We start from the raw sequence: 15,636 nt of genomic DNA on the forward strand, positions 1-15,636 counted from the left end.
ATTACGACCCTTGGCATGGCCAGGTGGTTAGGGCGCTTGACTTGTAATCCTTCGGTCGCATGTTCGAATCCCTGACACACCAAACATGTTCGCCCTTTCAGCCGTGAGGCGTCATTAGGTCGCGGTCACTATTCGTTTGGAAAAAGGTAGCCCAAAAGTTGGCGGTGGGTAGTGAAGACTAGCTGCTTTCCCTCAAATCTTACGCTATTAAATTAGAAACGGCTAGCGCAGATAACTCTCGGGTAGCTTGGCGCGAAATTTAAAAAACAAACAAACTTTCTGCGTCATATAGAAACCAGTAAAGGCCCGGCATGGCCAAGTAGGTTAAGGCGTTCGACTCGTAATCGGAGAGTCGTGGGTTCGAATCCCCGTTCCACCAAAGATGCTTGCCTTTTCGGCCGTGGGAGCGTTATAATGTAACGGTCAATTCCACTATTAGTTGGTAAAAGAGTAGCCCAAGAGTTGGCGGTGGGTGGTGATCACTAGCTGCCTCCCCTCTATTCTTGTACTGGTAAATTAGGGAGAGCTAGCGCAGATAGCCCTCATGTAGCTTTGCGCGAAATTAAACAAACAAACAGAAACCAGTAAAATTATGATCAAGTGCCAATTGGTTTGTGATGTATTCTCTTAAGATATATCTGTGTATTGGGTCACAAACTACAGTCTATATTTAACGAAAACTTAGAAGCATTGTCGACAGGGCCTCATTTTGATCTCAGATATGCTTCTCGAGCCAAAGGTAGAAAGATTCATTACGTATAAATGTTGGGAGTTCGGTTTCATTGAATGGAAATCATTATTGCTACCGAACGCATATTTTTGGTTTCTCTCAAGGCCGGTATTTAATGGCATGAAAATATGTCAATATGAAATTTAATATTGGTGTTCTAAGGTTAATAATAATTTATTTACCAAAAGAACACAAACGACTGGTAACAAAATATGAAACCTTATGTTGAATTAGCTTTATGTGAAATAACTAAATGGAACGTGCACTATTGAGATATGTTAACTTTGAGATATTATTTCCCAGTTGCAAAACCAAAAGGAAAAGCATTATATTCAGTTTTAAACCATAGCGATGCGTTAGTGTTTCAGAGAAAACATAAAACGAGCTTTATTTTTAACCCTAAATTCGCGACTTAAACAGCATTTGACTTGTGGTAAATCTACAGTGCGTATAACATCTGAGAAATGTTGAAACTTACTGAAAATATCCCAGCTTTATAATAGTGGATTGAATCTTCTTTTCTGCGAAAACGAAATGTCAGCGACTTTTCTTTTTTAAACTAGAAAGTCCTGCAACATTCTTTGTTCTTCTTTTAGCTAATTTTATCCATTCTCCAGCTTAAGTCAAAAGTTAGTTGATTTTTTTTGGTAATATTTCATGTTTTAAAGTGTAGAAAACGAACGTAAAACGCTCTGGAAGTATTAAAAAACAATGTGATGGCTTAGGACTTGCAGCTGCAAAGTAAAAACATGTTCTATGTGCAATAAATGCAGCCAAAAGAAGGAAGAAATGCTTTCCAAAAAAAAAGGATCCAAAAGAAATCGAATTGCAAAAAAGAATGCTTCTCTTTCGTAAAATTAGCCTTCTTGTTTTGGATCTTGAATGTGGTAATTGTACTTTGTTTCCTTTGATAAAAACATTCTGTAACGGTCATTTTTCTGCACCTTGTCTGTTAGCGATTTTATTCAGGTTGGTTACTGTCTGCGCTCAAATATTTAGGTTTTTGGTCAAGTTTATACTCAGAATAAGTGTTCGATCCTCGTCAAAATAGGTCAGGTTTTACCAACAGTTTGGGAATCTTGTGAAAATCATGTTCTTTGGAATGCGGGGTTTCAACTCATAACCGAAACAACAATCTACATGAAACAAACAAAACAAAAACTTACTACTACCAGATCTGGTTATGTGAAAATTTTATCGTAACATTTTTAGGATTTTGATACGGTCAAATCGTGAATTTAGGGTTAAGTAGTCAAAAGGAGTTGTTAAAGATTCCTACGTAGAAATGTGAAATACAATCTATTAGAGCATTAAAAAAAACACTTTTAAAGAGACAGTGGGTCATCGTGATCAGTTTTCAATGGGTCAACGGAAAGTGTAGAGATTTATAATGCTAAAATCAAGGGTTCGATTCCTCTCTGCGAACCGCGTGCATATTGCTCGTTGTGTAGCATAGAAACAATTTAAAAAAAAAATCCGTCGAGATTCGTATTCTCAAGATAGTTATTTTCGTAAAAAGAAAAAAATAAATAAACGTTGATTCAAGGCAATGCATTCTCAAAATTATCAGAACATACACAACTTTTATCTGATCGGTTCTTTACTTTTATTCAGCAGAACGGTTTATCTTGAAAGGTTGAAAACAAGAGTTAGCGAGCACTGCAGCTTTCTCATTTTGAAGTTACAAGTTTTCTGGCAGAGCTCTCAACCACTAGGAAAATCCTATCAAAATATTTCATAAAACAGCTTGTACATACAGGATTACATTGGAAATGTAAAGTAAGGGTAAGAAATAATTAACTTGCTTCTACTCCTGGTTCATAACCAATTACGTATCACTAATTACCACAGCATACAAAGAATGAGAAAATATGTTTTCCAAAGACTCTCGCATTATCGGATTTAAATTGTATTTCAGCATAATTATGGCATTGCACTTAATAACAGACAGTGTTAGGGTTCTCTTCAAAACAATGGATAAGAGATTGTCTAGTGGATTAGCGTGTCTAACATATGAATTTTTATGCCACTAAACACGCCTTTTGCTGTGGGGGCGTCACGGAAGTGCCAGTCAGTCTCGTTTAATGGTTCAAAAAGCCGGGCAAGACTTTTGTAGCGACGCATGCTGATTGGCTGCCTTCCTTATGGCCAGTAGTTCAAAAGAACGGATGGCCAAGCTGGAACTTACACCCATGACAAAAGACGCATAGTTTATTCGGCGTCTACCCTATGAAAATATAATTTCTCTGGGTACTCAACCCCACCTTACATACGAAAATTCATTCATCGAGCATTGGACCATTTAATCCCAACCTTCTCCCCCAAAGAGGCTCTTCTACCTCGCTGGTTTTCTGTTTAATTCAATAACACATTAATTATATTTGATATTTAAATAATTGTAGCACCAGTTAGCGTAAAAAACATGCTCACCCTTTCAGCCATGGGAAAGTTATAATGTTACAGTCAATCCCATTATTCGTTGGTAAAATGAGTAGTCCAAGAGTTGGCGATGGGTAGTGATGACTAGCTGCCTTCCCTCTAGTCTTACACTGCTAAATTAGGGACGGCTAGCGCAGATAGTCCTCGTGCAGTTCTGCGCGAAATTCAAAAATACAAATGATTAATGTAACTTTAAATAAAAAAAAGCAGACCAAGTTGGAGCTGGATGCTAAGGTCACATACTTTGGTCTTTTGGTTCACATCATCAGCAACACAAACTAATCAAATTGAAGAAAATGAAAACCTTTCAATACTAAGATCCTGTGCCTTCTCCAACCATCTCCCTCCAAGACAACGATGTTGGTATAATCCTCGAAGTCAAACCTAACACACTCGAAGTTAAGCAGATTCACGTGCAGATTGAAGGAGAACTCTTCTTCCTAAACAGCCCTGTTGGGGAGAACCCATAATTCTCATGCTGTGCTTTCTTTCTTTTTACAAACAAAATTCCCTCCTCGTTAAAATTTGCTTTTCTTTTCGAACCCTAGGGGTCACTAATCTAGCCGTTAAGTCCACTTGTGCATAGGGTATGTTCAAGTCGAAAGGCCTAATTGTTAAAAACAATTTTCACAGAGAGAAAGAATATTCATGTTTACCGAGGACAATTAATGTCTTTTTTTTTTTTAGTTTTACAAGCTTGTTTCATATCCTGATACGAGCGCGAGATAAACACTTGCATTTTATAGATTTAATTAGCTAAAACGTTTCATTCCAAAAATATTTTATCTGAAACTATTTATTGTTAGTATTCCGAGTTATAAATAATATCTAGGAGTAAAGCCTTTCCCCCTCAAATGCTTGTAAGATCCTGACATAAAAAGATTTTATGTAATTTGTATAAAGTAATAATAAATGCTGTTACTAGATGGCAGCACAATATCCCTGGCCTAATGTAAACTAGCCTCGTGAGCCTCAGCTGGCAACCGATTAACAACATACCTGCTTTCTATCGCAGCTCAAGCACCAGGTTGTCTCGTTAGACCGCTAGAATTAAGTTGATTCGGGAAAGCAACTTTCCTTGCCTTTATAGGTGTGGTGGTGTTAACAACGGCTGGTGTACGTTTCCGGTTTCAACTTTGTCAGGTTATTTGTAGGTGCTGCTGCACAAGTTGTTGTGACTATGACTGTGCCATATAAAAATATAACTACCACTAGTTTGTGGAACAATAACATCGTCGTTTTTAATAATAATCCAAGTTAATTATAACATAAGTATATAACATGTAAGGGGGGAACTATGCGACCTGTCAGTAGAAATAAATCGGTGATGCCAAATTTTGCGCTACACATTCTTGTTTTATTGAGATATTTTTGAACACCGGCTTGAAGTTGTTCGAATTTTGTCATCGCGTATATCTGACTGTCTATTGCATTTAACGCAGAAAAACTTTACTGTGGGATATTTTCCCGTGGACAGATCAACGCACTTTCCAGTTATAGACTCAAATGTGGTTGCGTATAGTACACTTGTTCATTTGACTGTTCCCTCTCCCCCCTAAAGGGTTAACTGAGCTTATGTCCATCTGCACCCGTCCATTCTACTGAGAAGGGGGGGGAGAGGTGGTTGTGAGATCGTTGTCACGTGGTGTTATCTCTTCATTTCTGCCTGAATGTGGTATTTGGTTTGATATGATGTACGCGTGAATCCCCATTTTAGCCACTGGTGTTGGAATTGTCTTGCTGGAGGGAAAAATCTCGTCCTCAAGGTAAAGTAATAACACATTCGTTTTAGTTTACATATATTCAACATGTTTTTTTAGTTGATATTTTTACAAATAAACATGCACTGAAAAAAACTGATAAATGACAATGATTTATAGTTATCAAAGTGTGGTTTATCATCATTATTTTCGAACAATAGAAAATAGGTAATGTGTTATTTATTGTAACTGTAGTTTCGGCGACTGTTATCTTTTGCTAATTGCAGAGTTCAGCGAAAACAAATTGGCGCACGCGCATCGTAGCTTTTAGTCTCAAGAAGGTTGTACGAGAAGTTCATCGGTCTTAACATCTAATAGATGAACTCTTATGAAAAGTCATGAGTATATAAGTCTAATCATGCCTGTGCATGTACTAGTTAGATACTAACATTACCCTGTAATCCAGTCTGAAATATAACAGTTGTTACCCAAATTGAAATCACTATAAGGTCAAGAGACAAAAATATTACTGTCACGTAACAAAACACAATTTGAAATAACTGCGATACGTTATATTCTGATTTGATACACTTATTTTAATTAATTTCTTTATAATATTCAAAATTTTATCTTATTTCTACGTGATTTAGTACTTTTATTATCTAACAACTAGCTGTTGTGAACTTTATAACGTATGAAAAGGCGTTGTTAAGATCCCATAAAGAGAATTACATCTAAATTTAGAGACTATAGCTGAATTTTTTCAGCTAAAGAATTTTGTTTGGTATGTTGTTGTTTTTTTATGTTGAACATTACTATATAATGTGATCAGTTTCGCTTTAAAGTTTAACTTGGGAAGATTGCGTGTTAAATCTGTTTAACAATTGATGTGTTTTATTGTGGTGTTACATACGTTTTTCGATTTATCTATTTAGTTATTATTAACGTAAGTACGTATTTATTTTTAATACCAGAGTCAGAATCTTGCCAATTTAGAACTTACTATATGAAATATAAGCGAAAATCGTACATTATTTGATAGATAAAAATATTCCTAGAATAAATAGATAATTGTATATAACACAATAGAAAAATTGCATGGATAATATTAATAATTGAGGAGCTACCTTGTGTAATTAGTAGCAACACTTCTCACATAAAATTCTTATTTGTAAACATTGACCCTGTATGTCTTAACCTAAGAATAAGAACTGACATTTAAAATTTAACACTATAACTAACAACATGCAGTTATCAGAAAACTGGTCCTTCCAGAATCTAGAATGTTAACGTATCAAGGATAATACGCATTAGTTGTGCTACTGAATTCAGAATTGTTTTAGTTCACTTTCATCATAAAAGTTTACGAACACCGGCCATATTTCACTTCAATGTCATTAAATTAATTTCAATAACTCACGGCAGTTTTATAGGGAATACAGTAAACACTGAGGCCTGAATTTATATAACTACGGTAAGTACATAAATTGATTGTTTGTTTTAATTTCGTGCAAAGCTACTCGAGGGCTATCTGCGCTAGCTGCCCCTAATTTAGCAGTATAAGACTAGAGGGAAGGCAGCTAGTCATCACCACCCACCGCCAACGAATAGTGGGATTGACCGTCACATTATAACGCCCTCACGGCTGAAAGAGCGAGCACGTTTGGAGTGACGGGGATTCGAACCCGCGACCCTCAGATTACAAGTCACACGCCTTAACACACTTGGCCATGCCTGGCCACATAAATGGACTGCTGTAATATAAGCGAATAATTTTATATAAAAGAATGATTTAAGACACTTTGTAAATAACTTTAAGTAAATAAAGTGTGGTCTAACCCATGTTAACAATATTCTAAAGATAAATAGCTAGTTTTGTAGTGTAAAGAAATTATTTTTTCAGGCAGATTACTAATATCTGTCTGTGTGCATGTATGTAGATATTCAGTTAATTCACTTTGAGCATAAATACCAGAACAAACAAATTAGATAACACGCACACGCAATGAAAGACTTATTAATGGTTTCTGCTCTATGTTTCCAATATCCCTCCTGTTGCGTAGTTATGAATCACAGGTCGGAAGGACATTTTTTTTTTCTGAACCTAAAGGGTGATTGATGCTTCCCTCAGTACTTTAAGCAGTTGAAATCACTTCTAGTCTCCCTCCCTAACCCAAACGTAATTTTAAAATCTTTGGTCAACATTTTTGTTGTTGTTATTGTCTTTGTAAGTAATAGAATGGACTACACGCTTGTATTGTGTGGATACTGTCTTGGCGGCTCAGCACAGAGTGAATTTAATTGGGATACCCTCATTAAACTGTTATTTTTATTGGACAAGGCTAAAAGCTAATTCTACAATGTGTCACAAAAAAGCCATATGCACTGACAGGAAACAAACTGTTGTTTTGAATTTTGCGCAAAGCTACTCGAGGGCTATCTGTGTTAGCCGTTCCTAATTTAGCAGTGTAAGACTAGAGGGAAGGCAGCTAGTCATCACCACCCACCGCCAACTCTTGGGCTACTCTTTTACCAACGAATAGAGGGATTGACCGTCACATTATAACGCCCCCACGGCTGAAAGAGCGACCGGGATTCGAGCCCGCGACCCTTGGATTACGAGTCGAACGCCTTAACACAATTGGCCATACCGGGCCGGAAACAAACTGTACTGAAATAATTAACTTACTCAAATACATTTTAAAGATGGTCGACTGCAAGACATAAATACGTTTCATTTCAGTACATTAATTACAAAAATACAATACATTTATATTTTGGCCGATATTACAACTGGGATATTGCTCTACTTGAGAATTACCCAGATATTTTATTATCCTTCCTGAAGGCTCCTAGCAAGTTGGTCCAAATAATTTGATTGAAAGTTGGGAAGATTCACGAAAATATTCATTATCTTTTCAATTGATATTTTGAGTTGTTGGTAGAAGACCAATTCGTATCAGTTGGCGAATAGCCTTCTGCCTAAAAGTTAAACGGCAATGAAAGTTCCGTTAACAGAAAAAGAATAGTAGGAAGAACTAATAGTGAGTTCCATTATCTTATAACGCCGGTTGGAGTATGTTTTCGATGGACCATCATCGTAATAGGACATTTAGATTTCTTCTTGTATTTTCATTTCTCGCTATTTTTTAAAGATGACATAATTATTCTTAGGCCTTTTTACTTTGTAACTAACTCTTAAGGGTTCTAAAGTTAGAAACAGTTCTCAAATCTTAAAGTTTGTTTGAGGGGATGGGGATGGAGTTATAGGATTAGTATGGGAGGCCTTCTAGCGAACGGTGGTTTAAGGGGGAAAACGCATTAAAATAAGGTGGACTTACATTATATTTATTTATGGTTCATATTTGCATCTTAATGGTTGTTAATTCATGAACAATGAAATAAATATTTTTTTTATACATTGACAAATGTTTATTTAGAATCCTTCTCTCATAGTATAACCAACAATCTCATAGGGATCAAAATACTATATAGTATATACTTTTCCAAAAAAAAACAATTAAGAATTATGGAATCGTTAAAAATAGAGGAGTCTTAGAAAGGTAGAGCCGCTAGGCCTGCATCCTTTGCTAATGATTAACTGTTTGATTTTTATAGTTAATATAGTTATTATCTGGACTGGAGTGGTTTAGTGGTTAGTGCCACAGGATTGTAAATCTGAGGCCCCTTGTTCGCGTTCCGTTGCCAATAAATAGTCCTGCACTTTGGGCGGTGGTAGTTATAGATAAATGCTTTCCATGTAGTCTATCAGCTCAAAATTAAAGACGGCTATGCGCAAGTAGTCTTATGTGCAGTTTTGCTCCAGAATTCTGAAACCAATAAGCAAAGAAACTTTATTTTAAATGTTTTGGAATATATTATTAAAGTTTTTATTTCATTTATTATTTTTTATTTATTTTATTTTTCTACGTAAGAATAGTTTGTGAAACAGCGAATGAATTAACAGTAAAGATCTATCATTTAAGATATTAACTATCGTACAGGTTTATATATTTATGACAAATGATATGACGAGGAATGATGTATTAGAGTTGTTGTTTTTTTAAGAAAAAAGAGGTTAAATGTTGCGATTTAATCTATCGTTTGCTGACAGTGCAGTTCTCACTCTTACGAAGTCTTTAGAGCTAGATGAGTTAAGATAAATGTTTTTTAATCGTTATTTTTTAGTTGATTAAGTTAACCGTTTTATATTTTTCAATATGAAAACGCGTGATATGATTATTTAAAAATATCTTCTGTAATTAATATATTGGTTAAAGTTAGGTCTAGGTAAGATAATTAAGCCGCCTAATTAACTAAAGCCAAATACGTTACAGAAATTGTATTTTATAATAAAACAGATTTGGGTTGTATTTTTTTCAAACCAGTGTTTTCGTGATTTGTATAAATTGAAAGTACAGACAAGAGTGAACAAAAAGGGGTGATAAGTTACAGGTTAGGCCTTGTCTCTCAATCCATGTTAAAACTGCAATGGAACGTTCTTTAACTCTGTAAAACCTACTTGTTAAGATTCGTTACACATTTCATAGAAATGTGTTTTAGAGCCAGGGTATGTGCGTTTTACTGTAAAGTGGTTATTAAATAAAGGAGGGTTATGGGAACAGTGCTTTTTTTTTTTTTTTTACAGTAATTATGCCTATCAGCTTCTTACACCCTTTAATATACTAGATTAACTCGGTGAGAAGGGAAAAGATAACAAACATTGTTACTTAAAGCAACATAACGGCTATTTGTAGCTCATGATAAATAGCATTTTTAAAGCTGATCTCCAGTTGTTCAGCAGTGGTAAATCTGATGGCTTACAACGCTGAAAATACAGAGGCATCGGAACCGGGGGCGCAGTAGTATTCCCACTTTTACATATTTGATTTACATGGCAACTGTAAATTATATTATTATATTCATTATATCTAGCCAAGCCCCCTCACTTTACAGTTCTTTTCTATGCCACTAAATGAGATTTCAATACTTGCAGTGGGCACAGCAGAATTAGGCCATTGTGAAACTTCGCACTTTATAACAAAGTCTTAAAGCTTTCTATATGTAATACTATTGTGTCAATTGTCTTTCCTTCAGGTTTTACAGGTTCAGTTCTCAGTAAAAGCCAATTGTTACGATGAATACTGCCATCTAGTTAGGTGTTACAGATCATTATATTTTAAATTATGGCTCCTCCTACTTTCAGAGTAAGTAGAAAATGGGTTGTCCCCTCTCAATTTTTCCTTACTATATTAAGACTGGCTTTTATTATCATTACTTGATTCTTCCAGTCTTAATATAGTAAGGAAAAGTTGGGAGGGGACAACCTATTTCCTACTTACTCTGAAAGTAGGAGGAGCCATAATTTAAAATATAATGATCTGTAACACCATACTAGATGGCAGTATTCATCTATTACAACACTTGTTAGTTTAATATATAAATGTGAACCTGGTTAAAGTATTGGTAAATTAAATAATAAGTGACTAAAAATTGAATAACAAAGAGTGTAAGGGAATTATATATTTGCTTAATAAAATTCTGCTAGTAGCCGTTGTACATGTCGTATTATTATTATTATTATTTAACACTTCTCCAAAATATCAATTATACAACAAATCTAAACTTAAAACATTATGTTCGCTTTGTTAAAGTACTCTACAAATTACATCGTTCACTTATACTATCAGACCGTATGTTCTCAAACCACCTTGTGAATGTTATACACATGACAGTTTATTATTATTTTAATGTGACTGGTTGCGGGTTTATAAAAGTATTTGTTGGGTAGAAAATTATATGCTGAGTGCTTGGATGTCGGTTATCTTCACCATAACTAATCGTAACTATACGGGATATGTAGAGTCAAGTTAAATATTAGAAAAGTCTTAGTTGTGATAGCAAAAAAAAAAAAATTTACAATAGGAAAACTAAACGGAACCGCAAACATTCAGTACGCTATATAGCACCTGTTCCATATTACTCATTCAGTTATCATGATGGAACTGGTATTTAACTACAAACACATCAAATAACCAAACACCAATTAACCCACCCTTTCTCCATAAAATATTGAGCTATCAATAGAGCTGTATTGTATAACTAAAGTCGTGACGATACAACGATCGGTTTAACGACGTTAATGTAAAGATACGTATTTGCGATTTTTTTTATTCTCATTTACATTTCAAATGGAAAGTAATAAAACTTACAAATAAACAGTTCAGAAGCACCATATTTGATTTTTTAAAGTAACAACTGAATATAACTCAAACGATTTAGTGCCTTCTGCCATGTTAGTTGACTTACGAAAAGGCAAGATGTAAACAACTGAATTACGGGTTTGGTTAAAACAAAACATGAATTATTCTGGATCTTTAACACACGATTCTTACGATTCTGGCTTTTTGTTTTGATGCATCGAATCGGAACCAAAATGTTGCCTCGTTACACGTCTGATGATCAGAAAACTCCCGCGAACGTGTTGAACAGTGAAAACGAATTTGCTTCGAAAACCACCCACAAAAGTAAATTATTAGTCAAGAACTACCAGAATTACTCATTCAAAACCACATGATTAACCTTCAGTGCACCACAATACGAGCGTTCTTAACCACGATGCGAGCTCAAAAGGGTGTGCCACCTCTTGAAGAAATGCCTTATTACAAAAGTCTTAAACAGTTGAGTTAAAAAAAAGTATATACACACACACACACATATATGTATGTACACATATATGTTTATATATATATATATATATATATCTGTGTCGGAAACAATTACTATAAAAATAACTGAAGACAGAAAACTTTACATAAAAGCGATACCACAGACTAACACACCCAGCAATATCTGCCTGAGGCGAACAGTATACTACCACCAGGAGACTGTCTTCCCAGGCACGTGCTCAAAAAAGGCCCGTTATGAGGTTTAACTGTGAGATGTTGGTTTCTGGTCTAGCAAGAATGACAATCATTCCTCTGTTCGTTTTGATTTCTGGTCTAGCTGGAATGACAATCGTTCCTCTGTTCATTTTGATTTCTGGTCTAGCTAGAATGACAACTATTTCTTTGTTCGTTTTGGTTTCTGGTATAGCTAGAATGACAACTGTTCCTTTGTTCGTTTTGGTTTCTGGTATAGCTAGAATGACAACTATTCCTTTGCTTGTTTTGGTTTCTGGTATAGCTAGAATGACAACTGTTCCTTTGTTCGTTTTGGTTTCTGGTATAGCTAGAATGACAACTGTTCCTTTGTTCGTTTTGGTTTCTGGTATAGCTAGAATGACAACTATTCCTTTGCTTGTTTTGGTTTCTGGTATAGCTAGAATGACAACTGTTCCTTTGTTCGTTTTGGTTTCTGGTATAGCTAGAATGACAACTATTCCTTTGCTTGTTTTGGTTTCTGGTATAGCTAGAATGACAACTGTTCCTTTGTTCGTTTTGGTGTCTGGTCTAGCTAGAATGACAACTATTCCTTTGCTCGTTTTGGTTTCTGGTATAGCTAGAATGACAACTATTCCTCTGTTCGTTTGGTGTCTGGTCTAGCTAGAATAACAACTGTTCCTCTGTTCGTTTTGGTGTCTGGTCTAGCTAGAATAACAACTGTTCCTCTGTTCGTTTTGGTGTCTGGTCTAGCTAGAATAACAACTGTTCCTCTGTTTGTTTTGGTGTCTGGTCTAACTAGAATGACAACTGTTCCTTTGTTCGTTTTGGTGTCTGGTCTAGCTAGAATGACAACTGTTCCTTTGTTCGTTTTGGTGTCTGGTCTAGCTAGAATGACAACTGTTCCTTTGTTCGTTTTGGTGTCTGGTCTAGCTAGAATGACAACTGTTCCTTTGTTCGTTTTGGTGTCTGGTCTAGCTAGAATGACAACTGTTCCTTTGTTCGTTTTGGTGTCTGGTATAGCTAGAATGACAACTATTCCTTTGCTCGTTTTGGTTTCTGGTATAGCTAGAATGACAACTATTCCTTTGCTCGTTTTGGTTTCTGGTATAGCTAGAATGACAACTGTTCCTTTGTTCGTTTTGGTTTCTGGTATAGCTAGAATGACAACTGTTCCTTTGTTCGTTTTGGTTTCTGGTATAGCTAGAATGACAACTATTCCTTTGCTTGTTTTGGTTTCTGGTATAGCTAGAATGACAACTGTTCCTTTGTTCGTTTTGGTTTCTGGTATAGCTAGAATGACAACTATTCCTTTGCTTGTTTTGGTTTCTGGTATAGCTAGAATGACAACTGTTCCTTTGTTCGTTTTGGTGTCTGGTCTAGCTAGAATGACAACTATTCCTTTGCTCGTTTTGGTTTCTAGTATAGCTAGAATGACAACTATTCCTCTGTTCGTTTTGGTGTCTGGTATAGCTAGAATGACAACTATTCCTTTGCTCGTTTTGGTTTCTGGTATAGCTAGAATAACAACTGTTCCTCTGTTCGTTTTGGTGTCTGGTCTAGCTAGAATAACAACTGTTCCTCTGTTCGTTTTGGTGTCTGGTCTAGCTAGAATAACAACTGTTCCTCTGTTTGTTTTGGTGTCTGGTCTAACTAGAATGACAACTGTTCCTTTGTTCGTTTTGGTGTCTGGTCTAGCTAGAATAACAACTGTTCCTCTGTTTGTTTTGGTGTCTGGTCTAACTAGAATGACAACTGTTCCTTTGTTCGTTTTGGTGTCTGGTCTAGCTAGAATGACAACTGTTCCTTTGTTCGTTTTGGTGTCTGGTCTAGCTAGAATGACAACTGTTCCTTTGTTCGTTTTGGTGTTTGGTCTAGCTAGAATGACAACTGTTCCTTTGTTCGTTTTGGTGTCTGGTCTAGCTAGAATGACAACTGTTCCTTTGTTCGTTTTGGTGTCTGGTCTAGCTAGAATGACAACTATTCCTTTGTTCGTTTTGGTGTCTGGTCTAGCTAGAATGACAACTATTCCTTTGCTTGTTTTGGTTTCTGGTATAGCTAGAATGACAACTGTTCCTTTGTTCGTTTTGGTGTCTGGTCTAGCTAGAATGACAACTATTCCTTTGCTCGTTTTGGTTTCTGGTATAGCTAGAATGACAACTATTCCTCTGTTCGTTTGGTGTCTGGTCTAGCTAGAATAACAACTGTTCCTCTGTTCGTTTTGGTGTCTGGTCTAGCTAGAATAACAACTGTTCCTCTGTTCGTTTTGGTGTCTGGTCTAGCTAGAATAACAACTGTTCCTCTGTTTGTTTTGGTGTCTGGTCTAACTAGAATGACAACTGTTCCTTTGTTCGTTTTGGTGTCTGGTCTAGCTAGAATGACAACTGTTCCTTTGTTCGTTTTGGTGTCTGGTCTAGCTAGAATGACAACTGTTCCTTTGTTCGTTTTGGTGTCTGGTCTAGCTAGAATGACAACTGTTCCTTTGTTCGTTTTGGTGTCTGGTATAGCTAGAATGACAACTATTCCTTTGCTCGTTTTGGTTTCTGGTATAGCTAGAATGACAACTATTCCTTTGCTCGTTTTGGTTTCTGGTATAGCTAGAATGACAACTATTCTTCTGTTCGTTTGGTGTCTGGTCTAGCTAGAATAACAACTGTTCCTCTGTTCGTTTTGGTGTCTGGTCTAGCTAGAATAACAACTGTTCCTCTGTTCGTTTTGGTGTCTGGTCTAGCTAGAATAACAACTGTTCCTCTGTTTGTTTTGGTGTCTGGTCTAACTAGAATGACAACTGTTCCTTTGGTGTCTGGTCTAGCTAGAATAACAACCGTTCCTCTGTTCGTCTTGGTGTCTGGTCTAGCTAGAATAACAACTGTTCCTCTGTTTGTTTTGGTGTCTGGTCTAACTAGAATGACAACTGTTCCTTTGTTCGTTTTGGTGTCTGGTCTAGCTAGAATGACAACTGTTCCTTTGTTCGTTTTGGTGTCTGGTCTAGCTAGAATGACAACTGTTCCTTTGTTCGTTTTGGTGTCTGGTCCGGCTAGAATGACAAGTATCCCATGGTCTATGTTGATTCATATTTAGTAGCAATCGTAATGGGCTCAGTCTAAATATTTAGCCCCTTGAATACCTACTACACTAGATAGAACCAATGACAGAATTTCGATATTACACATTAACAGGAAGTAATAATACTAATTAAACGTACGAAGCTCTACAAATGAAATATGTAACCGGCCTTAACAGGGACAAAGAGTTCGTCATTTAAAAAACAAAAAAAGAAAAGAGAAATCAGTGTTCTTAGGATGACACGAACATTGATGGCTCGCAGTTGAATATATTAACATTTATTTTCATAATGTTCTGTGGCACTAATATAGAAACTTTGTAACCATATCTAAGTATCAGTCCACATAGTGTTGACGGTTTTTGTTTGTTTTGAATTTCGCACAAAGCTACTCGAGGGCTATCTGTGCTACCCGTCCCTAATTTAGCAGTGTAAGACTAGAGGGAAGGCAACTAGTCATCACCACCCACCGCCATCTCTGGGGCTACTCTTTTACCAACCAATAGTGGGATTAACCGTCACATTATAACGCCCCCACGGCTGAAAGAGCGAGCATGTTTGGCGCAACGGGGATGCGAACCCGCGACCCTCAGATTACGAGTCGCACGCCTTAACACGCTTGGCCATGCCAGGCCCAATGTTGACGGTATTCCGACACTTTGTAACCATATCTAAGTGTCAGTCCACATAGTGTTGACGGTATTCCAATACTTTGTAACCATATCTAAGTATCAGTCCACATAGTGTTGACGGTATTCCGATACGTTGTAACCATATCTAAGTATCAGTCCACATAGTGTTGACGGTATTCCGATACGTTGT

The 15,636-nt window shown here is 36.3% G+C and overlaps 1 protein-coding gene and 1 long non-coding RNA gene across 3 annotated transcripts in view; one reads left to right on the forward strand and one right to left on the reverse strand.

The window, feature by feature from the left end:
- Positions 1-884: 884 nt before the first annotated feature.
- On the reverse strand, positions 885-4,296 carry LOC143246560 (uncharacterized). Its single transcript, XR_013026038.1, has 3 exons — positions 4,169-4,296; positions 3,474-3,619; positions 885-1,866 (listed from the first exon to the last, which is right to left on the reverse strand). It is a non-coding gene; the product is annotated as an uncharacterized LOC143246560 (long non-coding RNA).
- LOC143246559 (uncharacterized) overlaps positions 4,261-15,636 on the forward strand; it is a 206,981-nt gene continuing 195,605 nt past the window's right edge. For both annotated transcript variants that reach the window (XM_076493465.1, XM_076493464.1), the window contains exon 1: positions 4,261-4,935. The gene's annotated coding sequence lies outside the window, so the exon portion shown is untranslated. The remainder of the gene's footprint in view (positions 4,936-15,636) is intronic.

The sequence above is a fragment of the Tachypleus tridentatus genome, chromosome 3 (assembly GCF_004210375.1).
Source record: "Tachypleus tridentatus isolate NWPU-2018 chromosome 3, ASM421037v1, whole genome shotgun sequence".
Lineage (NCBI taxonomy): Eukaryota > Metazoa > Arthropoda > Merostomata > Xiphosura > Limulidae > Tachypleus > Tachypleus tridentatus.